The following is a 7,574-nucleotide window of genomic DNA, read 5'->3' on the forward strand; positions in this document are numbered from 1 at the left end:
TGGAGGAGATCCACATGGCATGGCAGACCTCTCCTGACCCGCCCGCTGCTCCGCTCAGCAGTGTACTGCGTTTATCTGCCTGTTCTGCTCCCCGCTCTGTCTCTGGTGAATCCTCTCACCCTCCTCATCTCTGGCCTGTATCTCAGTTCTGTATGAATAAATAAAATCTTTAGAAAAAAAAATGTAAAGACAATTTAGCAATTTGAGTAGCAGTGAATTCCAGGTCCTACAATGGAGTAAAAAAGCCCTGTATGTGTTTATAATTTTCTAAAGAGGACAAGCTATCATTATCTCTGGGGAGAAATCTTAGTGATCTTGTTCATTATAGATCACTTCAAATACTCATCATTAATTATCTGGAAAAAGTATTTCCAGGTAGCTGGGAAAAACAGCAATGACATAATTTTCATTGAGGAGTCTATGCAAAGAACAGGAGGATATAAACCTAAAGACAGAGTAAAGAAGTTAAAACATTGGTTTACATTGGTTTGGTCTTCATCACACACAAGATATTTTTTTTCATTCTAACTCAACAGAAGAACATGTTGGCATTTGATGCAGATGTGTTTAGCTTATTAAAGAGTCTACAAAATCTGGAGGATTTTTTTTTCAGTTTGGCAAACAATATAGAAAGAAGATTTATGAACAGGAAAACAGTGTAGGGAGCTTCTGTTGTGAACTACTTTTTGAAGGCTGCCATATTAATATCAAGCTTAAATTCTGAGCCATTTTTAAGCAAACAAAATTTTTGTAAAATATCCAAGCATTCAAGCATGTTCTGATTGATTAGATAACAATGGAATATTTGTTCAATGAATCAAAGGCTTCTTCCACATGATAGCAAACATCTGGATATTTGGAAATAGCTGTTTAACAGCCTGTACACCAGACAGAAGCATCATTGTACCATTGTGACTCCAGATTGTATTCTTTCCAATCTGCTCACTGCCCCTGACATCCAGAGTCACATACACTATTGACTGAGCAAGGACAGTACTATTTGGGTTGTGGTCTGGGAGTAAGTTGATGAATAGAGAATTTCTCATTGGGCTTCGCATCTAAGGAGTAGGTGTGGGGTGATTTTACTAGGAAGATTGCACCTCTTAAATGCAATTGTTTGGGAGGTCACAGAGCCTTGAGAGAGCACAAATAGTGTGGGTAGAAACCAGGGCCACAGTAGTACTTATTCATGGTCCATGCACAGCACTTTGGATCAACTTTGCGTCAAGAGCCAATACAGTTCACTTTTCTCAATGTCAATAGCCTGGTCTATTGGAAGGCACATAGGGCCAAAACATAAAGGAATCAGACTCTGTTCCTTCAACTGTTGAGCATCTGGAAGGAACCACCATGGCTGAATATGTGATCAAGCTTAAATTCTGAAACTCAATTAAAATGGAGGTAAAAACATTCAGCTAAACTAGAGATTGTAGCAACTGTCTCACGATACTATGGAGGTCATTGATATAATTTATAAATAAGAAATTAATGTCATGTTGTTAGGTTTCTGGACACTATTCCCAACAGTGGTGTGGAGGTTTGCCCACACCAAGCAAGAAATAACTCAATTCTCACACTATTCACCTGGAGATAGATTCCACAGGTTAGAAATTCAGTGTCGGAAGACTGCCCACCACTTTGGACACCAGCAGCAAGACCATGCTTTTGAGCAACCAGGTGCAACTCGATATCCCTAAAACTCCCCTCTTCATTCTTCAGGTGGCTTCCATCAGCCCAAGTTATTATCTGTGCTTCTGAGAGGCTGGCTAAAAATTAGACAATCACAGGACTTCCTCCTCAGGTTCAATTAATTTGCTAGAAGGCATAAAGAATTCAGGACACACATTTCCTCACTAGGTTCCGAATTTAGTATAAAGGAAATTAAAGGATAACAATCTACAAACAGATGGAGGGACACACCGGGGAAGGTATGGGGAGAAGACATGCCATTCCCCAAATCTTTACACATTCACCAGCACAGAAGCTCTCTGAGGTCCCACCTTTTGGGGCTTTACTTGGCTTCATTACATAGACATCATTGGTCATCATTAGTTGAACTCAATCTTCCTAGCCTCATCCTCGCTGCTTTCCAAAAGCAACCTTAATTAACATAGCAGAAGTCACCTTTACTACTCACAACACTTAGGAAATTTCAAGCCTTTGGAGAGAACTGTGAATGAATAATGGATATGTATGAGAAATTAATTTGGTCAAGTAAATGAGTCTTCTGTAACTATTCAGGCTGGGGAGATTCACCTTTGGTTCAGGCAGATTAAAAGGGAAGCTTGACCTCAGCAGTATCCGTCCTCAATCTGCTTGTTCAGTCTTGCTCCCCACTCTGTCTCTGGTGAATCCGTTCACCTCCCTTCCCCACACTTCTGACCTGTACCCCAGTACCCCATTTCTGTATGCATAAATAAATAAATCTTTAAAAGAGAAGAGAGGAGAGAGAAAGAGAGAGAGAGACTATTACTCACAGGTTAGGAGTAAACAAGCCAGCAGGGAGATGGCCACTTGGGCCCCTGTATGAATCTCTATGAGCTCTTTCCTCACGTAGCTGGTCTCCGCCTCCCTCCACTGCTCTCCATGGCACCCGGTCCTCTATGGCGCTGCCCTTGCAGCCTCAGTTTCTCGGCTCAGGTGTGCCCACTCATGCGTGCTCATACCACACGCCAGGAGTTGCCATCAGGCCAGTGTGTCTGGAGCCCACACTCCTAAGTGCCTCCTTTATTCAAGGCTGCAGGTCACAGCCACCGATGCCAATGGCACAAAAGCCTGAGCCGTCTTCATTTTCCCTGCAATGAGCAAATATATATTTGCCATATCTATACGAAATATAGATTTACTACAAATTACAATGTCAGAGGCAGCAAATGTAAATTATCATTATTACTATTTCATTCACATTTTTTACTTCATCTCACTTAAAATGATTAGTTAAAATTATGGTGACTGTGGGAAAGAATATTTCAGAATGCTCTCGGTAGGAATAAGTTGTTCTGAAAGGTATTGCGAGAACTTGGTGGAAAAAACTTGGGTTTTGGAAGCATTTAGACTGGGGTTTGAACTTCTGAGCTATCACTGGGAAGTGATTTTTTCCGTGCTTTAGATTCCTGATTTATGAACTGGGGCTAATTATAGCAGCCACATTAGAAAAACTTGAGTACTAAATGAAGTGATGCCGGTAGAGAACCGTGCCTGGCTCATAACAGGTAAGGTGCTGCTGGTATTCAAATCAGAGACATTCCTGTCACTGAACAGTTTCAATCAGATGCTGAACTCCAATCTCCCCAAGATATTGGCGTATGTGAGGAGGCTGAACAAAGTGCCCTCTAAACCTCCTTCACACTTAAAACGCCCATGAGTTTCTGGTATGAAAACATACAACTGTAGAAAAGAAACAAAAAATGAATTTGATCCTTGGAAAAGATCATTTAACTGATGTGCAGAATGAGAAACTATATATGAGTAAACATCTAAAACTGTGCCTCAAAGCCTTTTATTGGCTTTGAATCCAGCCTATTATTCAGCAAAGCCCAACACAAACTGCTAGCACGCTTGCTCACAATATCCTGTGCTTTGAAGTGTCAGAATTTCAACCTCTTTCGATCCTGTTGAATTGGCCCTAGTACAAGATAAGGGATCAGAAGATCTTGTTGGCAAGTTAGAGAATGAAAAACAGTGCTAGCAGTTATCAGTGTAACTGTGCCATGACTATAGCTTAGCTTGTAATTGCTGGCTGAACAGATGTAGTTCTGTGGAGCAGAGCTATCAATGTTTCTCACTTTGCACACAAAACACTACTCTTTTATCAAATGCATCTTGTAGGAGAGAATCTCAGTTTTGGCCACAGAGCACTTTTTCAAAGATCTGCATAGTGGGGGAAAAAATTTGCCTTTATAAAAATGTGAGTTTCCTTTTGTCAGAGGTAAAGTTTACTTTGAAAACCTTAGTAAACTAAAACAATTTTTAAATAGTTTTCTTAAATGATTTAATTCATATTTATTAGTGTCAACCTTGTGCTCAGTACATTTCTAGGCCTTTTGCAATTTCCATTCTCTTCCTGGTTTCTAGATTCACTTTTCACCCTATCCTGGGACCCCAGGAAGGTCATCTTGTATGGATGACACCTCCCCGGCTCCACTGGCTTTTGGTTTGTACCTAAGTTTGATGACCTGGACACAAAAGCCAGAGTGAGATGGAGTGCAGGAAACAGGGTGACTTATTTATTCCTAGCTTCCCTTATCATGTTCCCTCCCTGAGTTTCACATCTTAAAAGTCTAGGACCTATGTTAAGCTATCAGAAGCTCTGAAGTTGCCCACCATTCCTTATAATTTCTCTTGCCATTGCTCATACCTTTGTGAATAGTTCATTAAACATTGACCTTATAGAGTGTGCCCTGATATATTTTTTTTTCTTTCGGTTTGTTTGTTTTATGGGATTCTAACACATACACACACGCACACACACACACACACACACGCAATGGATACAACCAGTAAGAACATAGTCATTTTGAGATCAAATAAGAAATGATTCATCACATCAATCTAAGATGCCAGGGTTGCTGTATTGGAAATAGCCTAGTCTGTGACCACCTTGAAGGAAAGTCCCATCTTTCTGATTTCACTGACCTGCCCCTGTGAGATTGTGACATGAAAGAAGTAAACTTCTGTCAGGTTAAGCATTCAGATACTGGAGTTCATCTGCCACTGTAGCAGAGCTCCTGTATGTACTAACTAATCATTTTATGTGGTTTAACCTTCTTCATGACTTCTATGAAGTTGAAATTGCTATTAATCTTCACTTTATAGATGAATAAAATGAAATGTAAAGAGCTTAAGTCATTTATAGCAGCAGCAGCAGCAGCAGCAGAACTTGTGCTCAAACCAAGACCTTTCTGACTCCAAATCTCAGCTCTCACCAGGAGGACATAGGATAGCTTTCCCCTACACCATACTCCTTTGAGCAGGATAAGAGATACCCTTTTTCCCTGTGTACAAGAGGGAAGAGGTCTTTGTTGTCACTCAATCTTTTCCATGAAGGGAGTCCAGGATGAGCTTGCTCAGCAGATAGAGCAATACACTCAACAAATACTGAGGATATTTCTGGAAGCCAAGAGACAGAGGCAAGAAACATAATACTTTCATTCGCCTTCCCTGAATGGGAAAAAGGACATAGGGATTTTTTTTTTTCCTTGCTAGGTGTATAGCATTATTCCTATGGAAGTATCACACTTTTCAGTTTTCTAGAATGAAAATCTAGCTCTTTCTTTGTTATTACTTTGAGTATATTTCTTCAGTGAATGGGGACCCATTGGTAGCTATTTACTTAAAAAATATCATTCCTTAATTCTTACACTCTATGAATTGTAAGGTGGGTTGGGGTGGGAGGAGGGCAGGTGACAGGGCTGTGGCACAGACGAGGTAGTGGAGGGAGAGCAGGTGCAAATGCCTGGGGAAGTGAGGGTTTGTGCTCCCAAGACGACATAGTGATGAACCTAGTGGCAAATAAGTAAAGCTTGAAAAAAATCAATCTATCCCAAAATGGTAGTAAAAATATTCTTAATGCTCATATGTCAATGAACTGTCTATGTAAAAAATGGCTAAACTATTAAGTCTTATGTTATGTACATATAGAAAAATTTGTTTTGAAATATGATTCATTGGTTTTGATGGATTACAGTGCTGGACTGCAGTCTTGCCATGGATTATTTGCTTTTAAAAATGCATGTCCAGTGTGTGTCAGAGTTTCATTATCAGCTGGAGGAAACAGGCTTTGTCACTCACAGGAAAAAATCATTGACTTTAGGTCAGATCAGTTCCTTACATTCAACAGTAACGGCTGTTTTTTCTGTTACCAAAGGAAATTCAGCAGCACAGTGAAATTTTGTGCATAGGAAGGAAAAGCCAAAGGAGCACTTGGTGGGCTCAGCAGGAAATGTGACCTATTGCGCTTTCCTGAGACAATGAAGTCAGAGAAATCCTTTATTCTCCTAAGTTGGATGTGTAAGCCTCAGCAGTTTATAATCTGTGCCACTGATGAAGATGAGCACAAAGTCTAAAATTCTTATCCAAATCTTCCATGCATTTCTCTATAATCATTTTACCCAAAATTCCTTCACTGAGCTTTTAATGCTTCTGGAGTAGGTCTTGGTGTGTGGAAATCATTCTCTCTTGTCTATATTTTCTTAGACCTGACATGGGCCTTGGAGAAAGAATGATGAGATTGACTTGGAAAAGTCAGTAATCTTTGGAGTCAGACTCTCTTTCTGTGTGTTGTCCAGACCCATCCTAGGAAAGGGTACTCAACCTAGGTGGCTTCCACACCCACTGTCAGCTTCCTGTTAGGCCTGGCAATCAGGGTAGCCAACAGATAGAGTGGCAGTTTTCCCACTCTATTCTTACGTTTTTCAATGCCATACTTTTCTATCAAGAAGATGTGAGCTCCACAGCTAGCCCAGAAGTTCTTCAGAGATTTGGCTGGGGTTCATGGCTCTGACTCTTACATTCAAGGACCTGGGTGGGATGTGGCAGCAGACACACACTGCAGGCTGATGAGGAGCCATTACAATTGCTTGAGCAGCATGTTTTGTCCAGCTGTGCTTGTCCTCTGCTCCGAGGGCCCCAGATCTCCAGGGAGTAACAGATCCTGGCTCTGAACCTGAGCCCCAGGTGTTAGGAAAAATCCTAGATTCAGCATCTGGTGACGTTTCATTTGGCCTTTGACCTCAGCAGCTGGAGCTTAATATTCTTTGTGCTGAAAACAAATCAGTGCTCTCTAACTTTGCTATGATAATCAGGACAAAACAACATTACCATCTGAGGCCAGTGTTGGCTATCATCAATCAGAATAACTCAGAATAGCCAAGGTGGAGCTGTGTAGGGCCTACATTGTCAGATTAATGAATGGGAGAAATAAAAATCACGTTTCCAGATCTGATGTAAGTAGTCTGAAAGCTCAGTCAAGCCATTCAGATCATATAATTCACCATAAATAAAGGAGAGATTGTCAAAGTAGAATGCGCTCACCTCAAAGAGGGTTCAAGATGATCAACTGGGGTGCAACTGTGTCATATTAAATTTTCTATGTATTCTTTAATTCATCCTTTTTACATTTATAAATAAATAAATAAATAAATTCATGTAAATGAATGTGTACAAAATTTTATTGACAATTTTATTCAACTTAAGACAAAGTTCAAGGGCCACTACTCTGAAATGAGTCTTGGTTACTCCTAGATAGAGGGGTGAATATTGACTTAAATGATGTGAAGCTTTATGATATATGTTTGTCATCTATTCCAAAAAGAAAAACAAACTAGTTCAGAATTTAAAAGATATATTTCTAAGTATGAATTCATCTTTAACAGAGCTCAACTCTCTAGAGTTCAATTGCTTCCCTTCAGGGATGGGTTCCTAAGCTCCTTATACCTCATCTTCACTAATTGGACAACTAGGCCAAGCTACAGTTTCAACCCTACTCTAACTTAAATGATCTACTTTTAAAGATTTATTTATTTATTCATTTGTACAGAACTGGGGTACAGGCCAGAGATGTGGAGGGTGAGAGG

The sequence above is a fragment of the Condylura cristata genome, unplaced genomic scaffold (assembly GCF_000260355.1).
Source record: "Condylura cristata isolate star-nosed mole 26May11 unplaced genomic scaffold, ConCri1.0 scaffold00010, whole genome shotgun sequence".
Taxonomy (NCBI): domain Eukaryota; kingdom Metazoa; phylum Chordata; class Mammalia; order Eulipotyphla; family Talpidae; genus Condylura; species Condylura cristata.